A 14063-nucleotide genomic window follows, 5' to 3' on the forward strand; every position below is an offset into this window, starting at 1 on the left:
ACAACGCACATTTTATCTCATTATTTTTAGAGGGTCACAGGAAATCATATGGAAGGCTGCAATGGCCAACTCTCACCAGCAGAGGCTATCGTAAAGTGCTGGCCGTGCATGGACAAATAGGGCTCTCGCATTTCAGAAAGCACAAGAGTGACACAACGTGGCATCAGCTCTGAGCAGCAAATATTGTCAATTCATCGTCAATTTTTTCCGTCCCAAGAACCCCCCAAAAAAGTCAAAAGAGCCAAGATTTTTTAAAAACGCTCACATCAGAAGGATTTTGAGGCGTGTCGATGCAAAAAAAAAAGAAAAAAGAAAAAAGACAATTAAAAAGTGTGATGGGGACACGACGTTCTTTGAATTCTAAATTGATATATTTCGATTTTTTTTGCTTTCACATGTATTTGGTTTGAGATTCGATTTCAGCTCATGTTCACAGGGCGGACATTTTATGTTGTTGCTTATTTTTAGAGGGTCATAAAAAAAATCCCAGACTTGACTTCTTCGTTTACAGTTGACTGAATAGGGATGATTGTTTTATTTGGGAGCAGAGAGATGTTGACTTAAATTCGCGGAGTTTATGATGCCACGGATAACGTGTCTCAATACGATTCAGTATTCGTTCGCGGAACGTCGCGCGGCTGGAAGCCGACGTTTTCTGCCCTTTGCGTTCGAAACCATTGTGTGTCCACGGTGCCGCCCCTCCCTTTTTTTGTCTCTTTTTCAGTGTGGGCTGGGCGCCTCTCGAATCAGTGCACCTGCCTCCCCTACACACGTGCGAGTCTTCATCTCATCTGCCACTTGCACCATAAAAGACAGCGTGAACAGCCACCCGTTGCCAGTTCGTCAGCGATCCTTCCTGCCGAGCTAGCTGCTGCCACGCCGTTACGCTCCAGCATTTCTGCACTCCTCAACGTGATCATTTTGACTAGCTTTCAGTTGTTTACACCTCGACCTGACCAACTTTCTGGCAATAAAACCCCTCTTCGTTTTTGGTGTCTGTGTGTGGTTCTTGTATTGATCTCTCACGAAACCTAACACTTTAATTCACATTCGACCCAAACTCCTCGTTTGGAGCGTCCCTCGCGCCGAAACGGTGCAGCATCGGCGGTGCCGTGGGCATAAACAACTCGGTACGACATTTCGCGCGGGTGGGCGTGAGATGTTCCTCCGCTTCACTGGTAACCCTGGATACTCTCCGCCGTACGGGTGCCGTGCGCCCCGAACCCGAAGCAATGAGGGACATTTTAGGGCGGTCGGGTTCGGGTAGGGGTAGGGCTCGGGCTCGGGCTCGGGCCGCCCGATCTTACTTCTGCTCCGGCGGGGCCAAGCGGGTGGCATCCGTTCGGTCCCGGACCTTCGTGCTGTTTGATTACCAAAGGACTTATGCACACACTTCAACTTGTATTTTGTTCAGGATGACCTCCTGAAGCCTAAATGAGCATTAATTTGATCACACAACTCATTCCTATGAAGATACATTCAAACTCACAAAACGTGCTCAGCTCGGGCTGAAAATGCATTTAAAGCAATAAAAACTCAAATTGAGTGTCACACCTAAACCAAAGGACTTATGCACACACTTCAACATGTATTTTGTTCAGGATGACCTCCTGAAGCCTAAATGAGCATTAATTTGATCACACAACTCATGCCTATGAAGATACATTCAAACTCACAAAACGTGCTCAGCTCGGGCTGAAAATGCATTTAAAGCAATAAAAACTCAAATTGAGTGTCACACCTAAACCAAAGGACTTATGGACACACTTCAACATGTATTTTGTTCAGGATGACCACCTGAAGCCTAAATGAGCATTCATTTGACCACACAACTCATTCCTATGAAGATACATTCAAAGTCAGAAAGCGCGCTCAGCTCAGGCTACAAATGCATTTAAAGCAATAAAAACTCAAATTGAGTGTCACGCCTAAACCAGAGGATTTATGCACACACTTCAACATGTATTTTGTTCAGGATGTCCTCCTGAAGCCTAAATGAGCATTAATTTGACTACACAACTCATTCCTATGAAGATACATTCAAAGTCAGAAAGCGCGCTCAAGCTCGGGCTGAAAATGCATTTAAAGCAATAAAAACTCAAATTGAGTGTCACACCTAAACCAAAGGACTTATGCACACATTCAACATGTATTTTGTTCAGGATGACCTCCTGAAGCCTATATGAGCTTTAATTTGACCACACAACTCATTCCTATGAAGATACATTCAAACTCACAAAACGTGCTCAGCTCGGGCTGAAAATGCATTTAAAGCAATAAAAACTCAAATTGAGTGTCACACCTAAACCAAAGGACTTATGCACACACTTCATCATGTATTTTGTTCAGGATGGCCTCCTGAAGCCTAAAAGAGCATTAATTTGACTAAACAAATCATTCCTATGAAGATACATTCAAAGTCAGAAAGCGCGCTCAGCTCGGAATGAAAATGCATTTAAAGCAATAAAAACTCAAATTGAGTGTCACACCTAAACCAAAGGATTATGCACACACTTCAACATGTATTTTGTTCAGGATGGCCTCCTGAAGCCTATATGAGCATTATTTTGACCACACAACTCATTCCTATGAAGATACATTCAAACTCACAAAACATGCTCAGCTCGGGCTGAAAATGCATTTAAAGCAATAAAAACTCAAATTGAGTGTCACGCCTAAACCAAAGGACTTATGCACACACTTCAACATGTATTTTGTTCAGGATGACCACCTGAAGCCTAAATGAGCATTAATTTGACCACACAACTCATTCCTATGAAGATACATTCAAACTCACAAAACGTGCTCAACTCGGGCTGAAAATGCATTTAAAGCAATAAAAACTCAAATTGAGTGTCACGCCTAAACCAAAGGACTTATGCATACACTTCAACATGTATTTTGTTCAGGATGACCACCTGAAGCCTAAATGAGCATTAATTTGACCACACAACTCATTCCTATGAAGATACATTCAAACTCACAAAACGTGCTCAGCTCGGGCTGAAAATGCATTTAAAGCAATCAAAACTCAAATTGAGTGTCACGCCTAAACCAAAGGACTTATGCACACACTTCAACATGTATTTTGTTCAGGATGACCTCCTGAAGCCCATATGAGAATTAATTTGACCACACAACTCATTCCTATGAAGATACATTCAAACTCACAAAACGTGCTCAGCTCGGGCTGAAAATGCATTTAAAGCAATAAAAACTCAAATTGAGTGTCACGCCTAAACCAAAGGACTTATGCACACACTTCAACATGTATTTTGTTCAGGATGACCACCTGAAGCCTAAATGAGCATTAATTTGACCACACAACTCATTCCTATGAAGATACATTCAAACTCACAAAACGTGCTCAACTCGGGCTGAAAATGCATTTAAAGCAATAAAAACTCAAATTGAGTGTCACGCCTAAACCAAAGGACTTATGCATACACTTCAACATGTATTTTGTTCAGGATGACCACCTGAAGCCTAAATGAGCATTAATTTGACCACACAACTCATTCCTATGAAGATACATTCAAACTCACAAAACGTGCTCAGCTCGGGCTGAAAATGCATTTAAAGCAATCAAAACTCAAATTGAGTGTCACGCCTAAACCAAAGGACTTATGCACACACTTCAACATGTATTTTGTTCAGGATGACCTCCTGAAGCCCATATGAGAATTAATTTGACCACACAACTCATTCCTATGAAGATACATTCAAACTCACAAAACGTGCTCAGCTCGGGCTGAAAATGCATTTAAAGCAATAAAAACTCAAATTGAGTGTCACGCCTAAACCAAAGGACTTATGCACACACTTCAACATGTATTTTGTTCAGGATGACCACCTGAAGCCTAAATGAGCATTAATTTGACCACACAACTCATTCCTATGAAGATACATTCAAACTCACAAAACGTGCTCAACTCGGGCTGAAAATGCATTTAAAGCAATAAAAACTCAAATTGAGTGTCACGCCTAAACCAAAGGACTTATGCATACACTTCAACATGTATTTTGTTCAGGATGACCACCTGAAGCCTAAATGAGCATTAATTTGACCACACAACTCATTCCTATGAAGATACATTCAAACTCACAAAACGTGCTCAGCTCGGGCTGAAAATGCATTTAAAGCAATCAAAACTCAAATTGAGTGTAAGGCCTAAACCAAAGGACTTATGCACACACTTCAACATGTATTTTGTTCAGGATGACCTCCTGAAGCCCATATGAGAATTAATTTGACCACACAACTCATTCCTATGAAGATACATTCAAACTCACAAAACGTGCTCAACTCGGGCTGAAAATGCATTTAAAGCAATAAAAACTCAAATTGAGTGTCACGCCTCAACCAAAGGACTTATGCACACACTTCAACGTGTATTTTGTTCAGGATGACCTCCTGAAGCCTAAATGAGCAATAGTTTGACCACACAACTAATTCCTATGAAGCTACATTCAAACTCACAAAACGTGCTCAGCTCGGGCTGAAAATGCATTTAAAGCAATAAAAACTCAAATTGAGTGTCACGCCTAAACCGAAGGACTTATGCACACACTTCAAGATGTATTTTGTTCAGGATGACCTCCTGAAGCCTAAATGAGCATTAATTTGACCACACAACTCATTCCTATGAAGATACATTCAAAGTCAGAAAGCGCGCTCAGCTCGGGCTGAAAATGCATTTAAAGCAATAAAAACTCAAATTGAGTGTCACGCCTAAACCGAAGGACTTATGCACACACTTCAAGATGTATTTTGTTCAGGATGACCTCCTGAAGCCTAAATGAGCATTAATTTGACCACACAACTCATTCCTATGAAGATACATTCAAACTCACAAAACGTGCTCAGCTCGGGCTGAAAATGCATTTAAAGCAATAAAAACTCAAATTGAGTGTCACGCCTAAACCGAAGGACTTATGCACACACTTCAAGATGTATTTTGTTCAGGATGACCTCCTGAAGCCTAAATGAGCATTAATTTGACCACACAACTCATTCCTATGAAGATACATTCAAAGTCAGAAAGCGCGCTCAGCTCGGGCTGAAAATGCATTTAAAGCAATAAAAACTCAAATTGAGTGTCACGCCTAAACCGAAGGACTTATGCACACACTTCAACATGTATTTTGTTCAGGATGACCACCTGAAGCCTAAATGAGCATTAATTTGACCACACAACTCATTCCTATGAAGATACATTCAAACTCACAAAACGTGCTCAGCTCGGGCTGAAAATGCATTTAAAGCAATAAAAACTCAAATTGAGTGTCACGCCTAAACCGAAGGACTTATGCACACACTTCAAGATGTATTTTGTTCAGGATGACCTCCTGAAGCCTAAATGAGCAATAATTTGACCACACAACTCATTCCTATGAAGATACATTCAAAGTCAGAAAGCGCGCTCAGCTCGGACTGAAAATGCATTTAAAGCAATAAAAACTCAAATGGAGTGTCACGCCTAAACCAAAGGACTTATGCACACACTTCAACATGTATTTAGTTCAGGATGTCCTCCTGAAGCCTAAATGAGCATTAATTTGACCACACAACTCATTCCTATGAAGATACATTCAAACTCACAAAACATGCTCAGCTCGGGCTGAAAATGCATTTAAAGCAATAAAAACTCAAATTGAGTGTCACGCCTAAACCAAAGGACTTATGCACACACTTCAACATGTATTTTGTTCAGGATGACCACCTGAAGCCTAAATGAGCATTAATTTGACCACACAACTCATTCCTATGAAGATACATTCAAACTCACAAAACGTGCTCAACTCGGGCTGAAAATGCATTTAAAGCAATAAAAACTCAAATTGAGTGTTACGCCTAAACCAAAGGACTTATGCACACACTTCAACATGTATTTAGTTCAGGATGTCCTCCTGAAGCCTAAATGAGCATTAATTTGACCACACAACTCATTCCTATGAAGATACATTCAAACTCACAAAAAGTGCTCAGCTCGGGCTGAAAATGCATTTAAAGCAATAAAAACTCAAATTGAGTGTCACGCCCAAACCAAAGAACTTATGCACACACTTCAATATTTATTTAGTTCAGGATGACCACCTGAAGCCTAAATGAGCATTAATTTGACCACACAACTAATTCCTATGAAGCTACATTCAAACTCACAAAACGTGCTCAGCTCTGGCTGAAAATGCATTTAAAGCAATAAAAACTCAAATTGAGTGTCACGCCTAAACCAAAGGACTTATGCACACACTTCAACATGTATTTTGTTCAGGATGACCACCTGAAGCCTAAATGAGCATTAATTTGACCACACAACTGATTCCTATGAAGATACATTCAAACTCACAAAACGTGCTCAGCTCGGGCTGAAAATGCATTTAAAGCAATAAAAACTCAAATTGAGTGTCACGCCTAAACCAAAGGACTTATGCACACACTTCAACATGTATTTTGTTCAGGATGACCACCTGAAGCCTAAATGAGCATTAATTTGACCACACAACTCATTCCTATGAAGATACATTCAAACTCACAAAACGTGCTCAACTCGGGCTGAAAATGCATTTAAAGCAATAAAAACTCAAATTTTAAAAAACTTTACCAGTGTAGGCAACTTAATAATAATAATAATACTAATAATACATTTTATTGATAAGCGCCTTTCAAGACACCCAAGGACACTTTACAATAACAAAAAACACAAAACAATACGGGTTGAGCAGCTGACATGTCTGTCATTTTCTTGTGAGAATTAATTTTTTTCCAGAACAACACTCACAAAATTAGATATAGGTCTACATGACTTCCAACATTGTGATGTGCACTCACAGCAGCAATACCAGTCTTCGGCCGCTCAATTCATGCAAATTCTTCTCAAGACACTGCTCATGGTACCACCTTTCGCACTGGGTCTCGTCAAAAGGGGGCCGGGGGGAGAGAACCCTAACATCGCAAGATTATATGTTCGGAAATTTCAATCAGGATAACTCTAAGTTGCTTTTAAAATTCAAATTTTTTCTTTTACTTGAACCAACCCAATTTCAATGATGCATGCAAAGCATCATGAAGACAATGTCGATGCAAGATAAATTGTGTGTTCTTCCATTGTAAAAATCACTCGTTTTGTCAGAGGACCTTTTCCAGGTGGTTTTGCCATTTAGAGCATGCCACAGTGCATGGCGAGAACAAATACGACAACATGACGGAATATCAGTGAACATTAAACTTAAAATTCACAGTGTGTAAATATGGGATTGAAATTTTATCTTGACATTTTATTTTCATCGGAGCAGTGAATAACACGAGATTTTTCGTTGTGGTACAAGTCATAAAAAATGACTTTCTCATAAGCTTTCAGAATTCATCCCTGGTATCAACACTTCCTCTTCATGAAGTAGTTTGAAACAAAATATATCTTTGGCATCATTTCTGGATGCCACAATTAAACATTTTTTGCATGGGTGATCATCATCCAATAAACCTGCTGTGGTCAGTATTTCTGACGATTGTCTTGTTCTCTTATTTTCCATCGCCACATAATGTTCTAAAATTGATGCACGGAATGTCTGGGGAAGGCCTTCATCAGTTCCACTGCCATCTGAAAAAAAATAGCTTGTTTGTCTTGTGGGAGTGACAAAACTGTTTCGGGCGAACAATTTGAAAACACAATTTGTACAAGGCTGCATAAAGCTGGACGATCGCTTGGTTGTGCGTTGAAGTTTTGGACCCTGTGTTGTCAACCCGCGCCACTTTCGGCCTGCCTGGCTTGGAGGAGCTCCGGCGGGGACAAACTGGCGGCATCGCTTCTATACCGGCCCGTCGCGGGCGTATTCGACGAGGTTTATTAGCCCGTTGCTTGACACCCGCGCCCCTCCCGGCTTCCCGCAAGATCCCCCTGATCAGAGCTGCATTGCGATCCGCTAGGAGCAGCCGCGCCCGGGCCGTGTTTTGCAGCGGCATTGTACGATATTTCGCGAGGATGGCCGTGAGCTTTTCACCCACTTCGCTTGCAACCCGGGCCACGTTGGACCGACGGGCGCGGCGAAACTCCGGCGAGGTCAGGCGGGTGGCGTATTTTCCTTCACAGAATGTCGCGCGGGTGTGCGTCGAAGTTTTCTGCCCTTTGTGTTTGTGTAGGGTCCATTGTTTGTCCACAGTGTCGACCCTCCCTTTTGATTTTGCGCCCGGGACCTAACCGACGCTGTCGCTTGGCCCCGCCAGAGCTGCGCCGTGCCTGGCGGGCCGGCAAAGGCGAGTGTTGCAAGCGAAGAGGTGGAAGACCTCGCGCACACCAACACGACCTGCCGGGAGCAAAGCTGCTGCCCGCTCGGCTCCGCCAGAGATGCACCTCGCTTTGAGGGACAGGGGGCGCGGTGTGCAATCAAAGGGAAGAAAAACTTGGGAATCAAACCGCGCGAAGGTCCGGGACCGAACCGATGCCACCCGCTTGGCCCTGCCGGAGTTGCGCGGGGCAGGTAGGGCCGAGAGTGGTGTGTGTGATAAGCGAAGCGGAGGAACAGCTCGCGCCCGCCCGTGAGAAATTTCGGACAGAGCCGTTTTTGCCCACGGCCGAGCCGGAGTTGCTCCGCTGCGGCGCTCAGGCTGTTCCGACGAGGATGTTGGGGCGGAGCGCTGGGAGAACCGCGGGTGTTAAGCAAAGTGTTCGGCTTCGTGAGAGATGAAGAGAGGAACCACGCGCAGACACAAAAAGCACAGAAGGGTTTTATTGCCAGTAAGCGAGACAGGCCGAGGTGGTCACAACTGAAAGGTAGTCAAAATGATCAATTCGAGGAGTGCAGGAATCCTGGAGCGGTACGGCGTCGTCGACACGGCAGGAAGGATCTCTGACGAAGTGACAATGGGTGGCTCTTCAGGCTGGCTTTTATGCTGCAAGTGGCAGATGAGATAATGACTCGCAGGTGTGTCGGGGAGGCAGGTGCACTGATTAGAGAAGCGCCCATCCCACACTGAAAAAGGTAACAATAACTTTTTGGGAGCGGCAAATTCCCCCACAGGAGAACAGAGAAATAGTGGTTTGATTTCGTGGAGTTCGTGGCGCAATGCATGAGGCGTCTGACTACAAATCAGGTCATGCTCGGCCAAAGAGAGGGCGTCCACCAGGTTGAAAAAGAGATGAAGAGCAAACACTGTCAATACATAATAAAGTTTCTCTGTCCCAATATCCAAAAAAAAAAGCCCAGTCCGAAGTAGCAAGATTAAGAAAATCTTTTGAAAAAACGCTCACATGAGGCGGATTTTGAGCCTTGCCTATGCAGTGATATTAATAATAATTGTAATAATAATCATGAAAAAGTGTGATGGTGGCGTGGCATTCATTTATCTTTTGAATTGGTGCGTTTAGATTTTTGTTTTTTGCTTTTCCTTGTATTTGGGTGTAGTTTCAAGCGCAGCTCATGTTCACACAACGCACATTTTATCTCATTATTTTTAGAGGGTCACAGGAAATCATATGGAAGGCTGCAATGGCCAACTCTCACCAGCAGAGGCTATCGTAAAGTGCTGGCCGTGCATGGACAAATAGGGCTCTCGCATTTCAGAAAGCACAAGAGTGACACAACGTGGCATCAGCTCTGAGCAGCAAATATTGTCAATTCATCGTCAATTTTTTCCGTCCCAAGAACCCCCCAAAAAAGTCAAAAGAGCCAAGATTTTTTAAAAACGCTCACATCAGAAGGATTTTGAGGCGTGTCGATGCAAAAAAAAAAGAAAAAAGAAAAAAGACAATTAAAAAGTGTGATGGGGACACGACGTTCTTTGAATTCTAAATTGATATATTTCGATTTTTTTTGCTTTCACATGTATTTGGTTTGAGATTCGATTTCAGCTCATGTTCACAGGGCGGACATTTTATGTTGTTGCTTATTTTTAGAGGGTCATAAAAAAAATCCCAGACTTGACTTCTTCGTTTACAGTTGACTGAATAGGGATGATTGTTTTATTTGGGAGCAGAGAGATGTTGACTTAAATTCGCGGAGTTTATGATGCCACGGATAACGTGTCTCAATACGATTCAGTATTCGTTCGCGGAACGTCGCGCGGCTGGAAGCCGACGTTTTCTGCCCTTTGCGTTCGAAACCATTGTGTGTCCACGGTGCCGCCCCTCCCTTTTTTTGTCTCTTTTTCAGTGTGGGCTGGGCGCCTCTCGAATCAGTGCACCTGCCTCCCCTACACACGTGCGAGTCTTCATCTCATCTGCCACTTGCACCATAAAAGACAGCGTGAACAGCCACCCGTTGCCAGTTCGTCAGCGATCCTTCCTGCCGAGCTAGCTGCTGCCACGCCGTTACGCTCCAGCATTTCTGCACTCCTCAACGTGATCATTTTGACTAGCTTTCAGTTGTTTACACCTCGACCTGACCAACTTTCTGGCAATAAAACCCCTCTTCGTTTTTGGTGTCTGTGTGTGGTTCTTGTATTGATCTCTCACGAAACCTAACACTTTAATTCACATTCGACCCAAACTCCTCGTTTGGAGCGTCCCTCGCGCCGAAACGGTGCAGCATCGGCGGTGCCGTGGGCATAAACAACTCGGTACGACATTTCGCGCGGGTGGGCGTGAGATGTTCCTCCGCTTCACTGGTAACCCTGGATACTCTCCGCCGTACGGGTGCCGTGCGCCCCGAACCCGAAGCAATGAGGGACATTTTAGGGCGGTCGGGTTCGGGTAGGGGTAGGGCTCGGGCTCGGGCTCGGGCCGCCCGATCTTACTTCTGCTCCGGCGGGGCCAAGCGGGTGGCATCCGTTCGGTCCCGGACCTTCGTGCTGTTTGATTACCAAAGGACTTATGCACACACTTCAACTTGTATTTTGTTCAGGATGACCTCCTGAAGCCTAAATGAGCATTAATTTGATCACACAACTCATGCCTATGAAGATACATTCAAACTCACAAAACGTGCTCAGCTCGGGCTGAAAATGCATTTAAAGCAATAAAAACTCAAATTGAGTGTCACACCTAAACCAAAGGACTTATGGACACACTTCAACATGTATTTTGTTCAGGATGACCACCTGAAGCCTAAATGAGCATTCATTTGACCACACAACTCATTCCTATGAAGATACATTCAAAGTCAGAAAGCGCTCTCAGCTCAGGCTACAAATGCATTTAAAGCAATAAAAACTCAAATTGAGTGTCACGCCTAAACCAGAGGATTTATGCACACACTTCAACATGTATTTTGTTCAGGATGTCCTCCTGAAGCCTAAATGAGCATTAATTTGACTACACAACTCATTCCTATGAAGATACATTCAAAGTCAGAAAGCGCGCTCAAGCTCGGGCTGAAAATGCATTTAAAGCAATAAAAACTCAAATTGAGTGTCACACCTAAACCAAAGGACTTATGCACACATTCAACATGTATTTTGTTCAGGATGACCTCCTGAAGCCTATATGAGCTTTAATTTGACCACACAACTCATTCCTATGAAGATACATTCAAACTCACAAAACGTGCTCAGCTCGGGCTGAAAATGCATTTAAAGCAATAAAAACTCAAATTGAGTGTCACGCCTAAACCAAAGGATTTATGCACACACTTTAACATGTATTTTGTTCAGGATGACCTCCTGAAGCCTATATGAGCTTTAATTTGACCACACAACTCATTCCTATGAAGATACATTCAAACTCACAAAACGTGCTCAGCTCGGGCTGAAAATGCATTTAAAGCAATAAAAACTCAAATTGAGTGTCACACCTAAACCAAAGGACTTATGCACACACTTCATCATGTATTTTGTTCAGGATGGCCTCCTGAAGCCTAAAAGAGCATTAATTTGACTAAACAAATCATTCCTATGAAGATACATTCAAAGTCAGAAAGCGCGCTCAGCTCGGAATGAAAATGCATTTAAAGCAATAAAAACTCAAATTGAGTGTCACACCTAAACCAAAGGATTATGCACACACTTCAACATGTATTTTGTTCAGGATGTCCTCCTGAAGCCTATATGAGCATTATTTTGACCACACAACTCATTCCTATGAAGATACATTCAAACTCACAAAACATGCTCAGCTCGGGCTGAAAATGCATTTAAAGCAATAAAAACTCAAATTGAGTGTCACGCCTAAACCAAAGGACTTATGCACACACTTCAACATGTATTTTGTTCAGGATGACCACCTGAAGCCTAAATGAGCATTAATTTGACCACACAACTCATTCCTATGAAGATACATTCAAACTCACAAAACGTGCTCAACTCGGGCTGAAAATGCATTTAAAGCAATAAAAACTCAAATTGAGTGTCACGCCTAAACCAAAGGACTTATGCATACACTTCAACATGTATTTTGTTCAGGATGACCACCTGAAGCCTAAATGAGCATTAATTTGACCACACAACTCATTCCTATGAAGATACATTCAAACTCACAAAACGTGCTCAGCTCGGGCTGAAAATGCATTTAAAGCAATCAAAACTCAAATTGAGTGTCACGCCTAAACCAAAGGACTTATGCACACACTTCAACATGTATTTTGTTCAGGATGACCTCCTGAAGCCCATATGAGAATTAATTTGACCACACAACTCATTCCTATGAAGATACATTCAAACTCACAAAACGTGCTCAGCTCGGGCTGAAAATGCATTTAAAGCAATAAAAACTCAAATTGAGTGTCACGCCTAAACCAAAGGACTTATGCACACACTTCAACATGTATTTTGTTCAGGATGACCACCTGAAGCCTAAATGAGCATTAATTTGACCACACAACTCATTCCTATGAAGATACATTCAAAGTCAGAAAGCGCGCTCAGCTCGGAATGAAAATGCATTTAAAGCAATAAAAACTCAAATTGAGTGTCACACCTAAACCAAAGGATTATGCAAACACTTCAACATGTATTTTGTTCAGGATGGCCTCCTGAAGCCTATATGAGCATTAATTTGACCACACAACTCATTCCTATGAAGATACATTCAAACTCACAAAACATGCTCAGCTCGGGCTGAAAATGCATTTAAAGCAATAAAAACTCAAATTGAGTGTCACGCCTAAACCGAAGGACTTATGCACACACTTCACCATGTATTTTGTTCAGGATGACCACCTGAAGCCTAAATGAGCATTAATTTGACCACACAACTCATTCCTATGAAGATACATTCAAACTCACAAAACGTGCTCAACTCGGGCTGAAAATGCATTTAAAGCAATAAAAACTCAAATTGAGTGTCACGCCTAAACCAAAGGACTTATGCATACACTTCAACATGTATTTTGTTCAGGATGACCACCTGAAGCCTAAATGAGCATTAATTTGACCACACAACTCATTCCTATGAAGATACATTCAAACTCACAAAACGTGCTCAGCTCGGGCTGAAAATGCATTTAAAGCAATCAAAACTCAAATTGAGTGTAAGGCCTAAACCAAAGGACTTATGCACACACTTCAACATGTATTTTGTTCAGGATGACCTCCTGAAGCCCACATGAGAATTAATTTGACCACACAACTCATTCCTATGAAGATACATTCAAACTCACAAAACGTGCTCAGCTCGGGCTGAAAATGCATTTAAAGCAATAAAAACTCAAATTGAGTGTCACGCCTAAACCAAAGGACTTATGCACACACTTCAACATGTATTTTGTTCAGGATGACCACCTGAAGCCTAAATGAGCATTAATTTGACCACACAACTCATTCCTATGAAGATACATTCAAACTCACAAAACGTGCTCAACTCGGGCTGAAAATGCATTTAAAGCAATAAAAACTCAAATTGAGTGTCACGCCTAAACCAAAGGACTTATGCATACACTTCAACATGTATTTTGTTCAGGATGACCACCTGAAGCCTAAATGAGCATTAATTTGACCACACAACTCATTCCTATGAAGATACATTCAAACTCACAAAACGTGCTCAGCTCGGGCTGAAAATGCATTTAAAGCAATCAAAACTCAAATTGAGTGTAAGGCCTAAACCAAAGGACTTATGCACACACTTCAACATGTATTTTGTTCAGGATGACCTCCTGAAGCCCATATGAGAATTAATTTGACCACACAACTC

This window comes from Hippocampus guttulatus, unplaced genomic scaffold, assembly GCF_054856545.1.
Source record: "Hippocampus guttulatus isolate MCC_2025c unplaced genomic scaffold, RoL_Hgut_1.0 HiC_scaffold_32, whole genome shotgun sequence".
NCBI classification, from domain to species: domain Eukaryota; kingdom Metazoa; phylum Chordata; class Actinopteri; order Syngnathiformes; family Syngnathidae; genus Hippocampus; species Hippocampus guttulatus.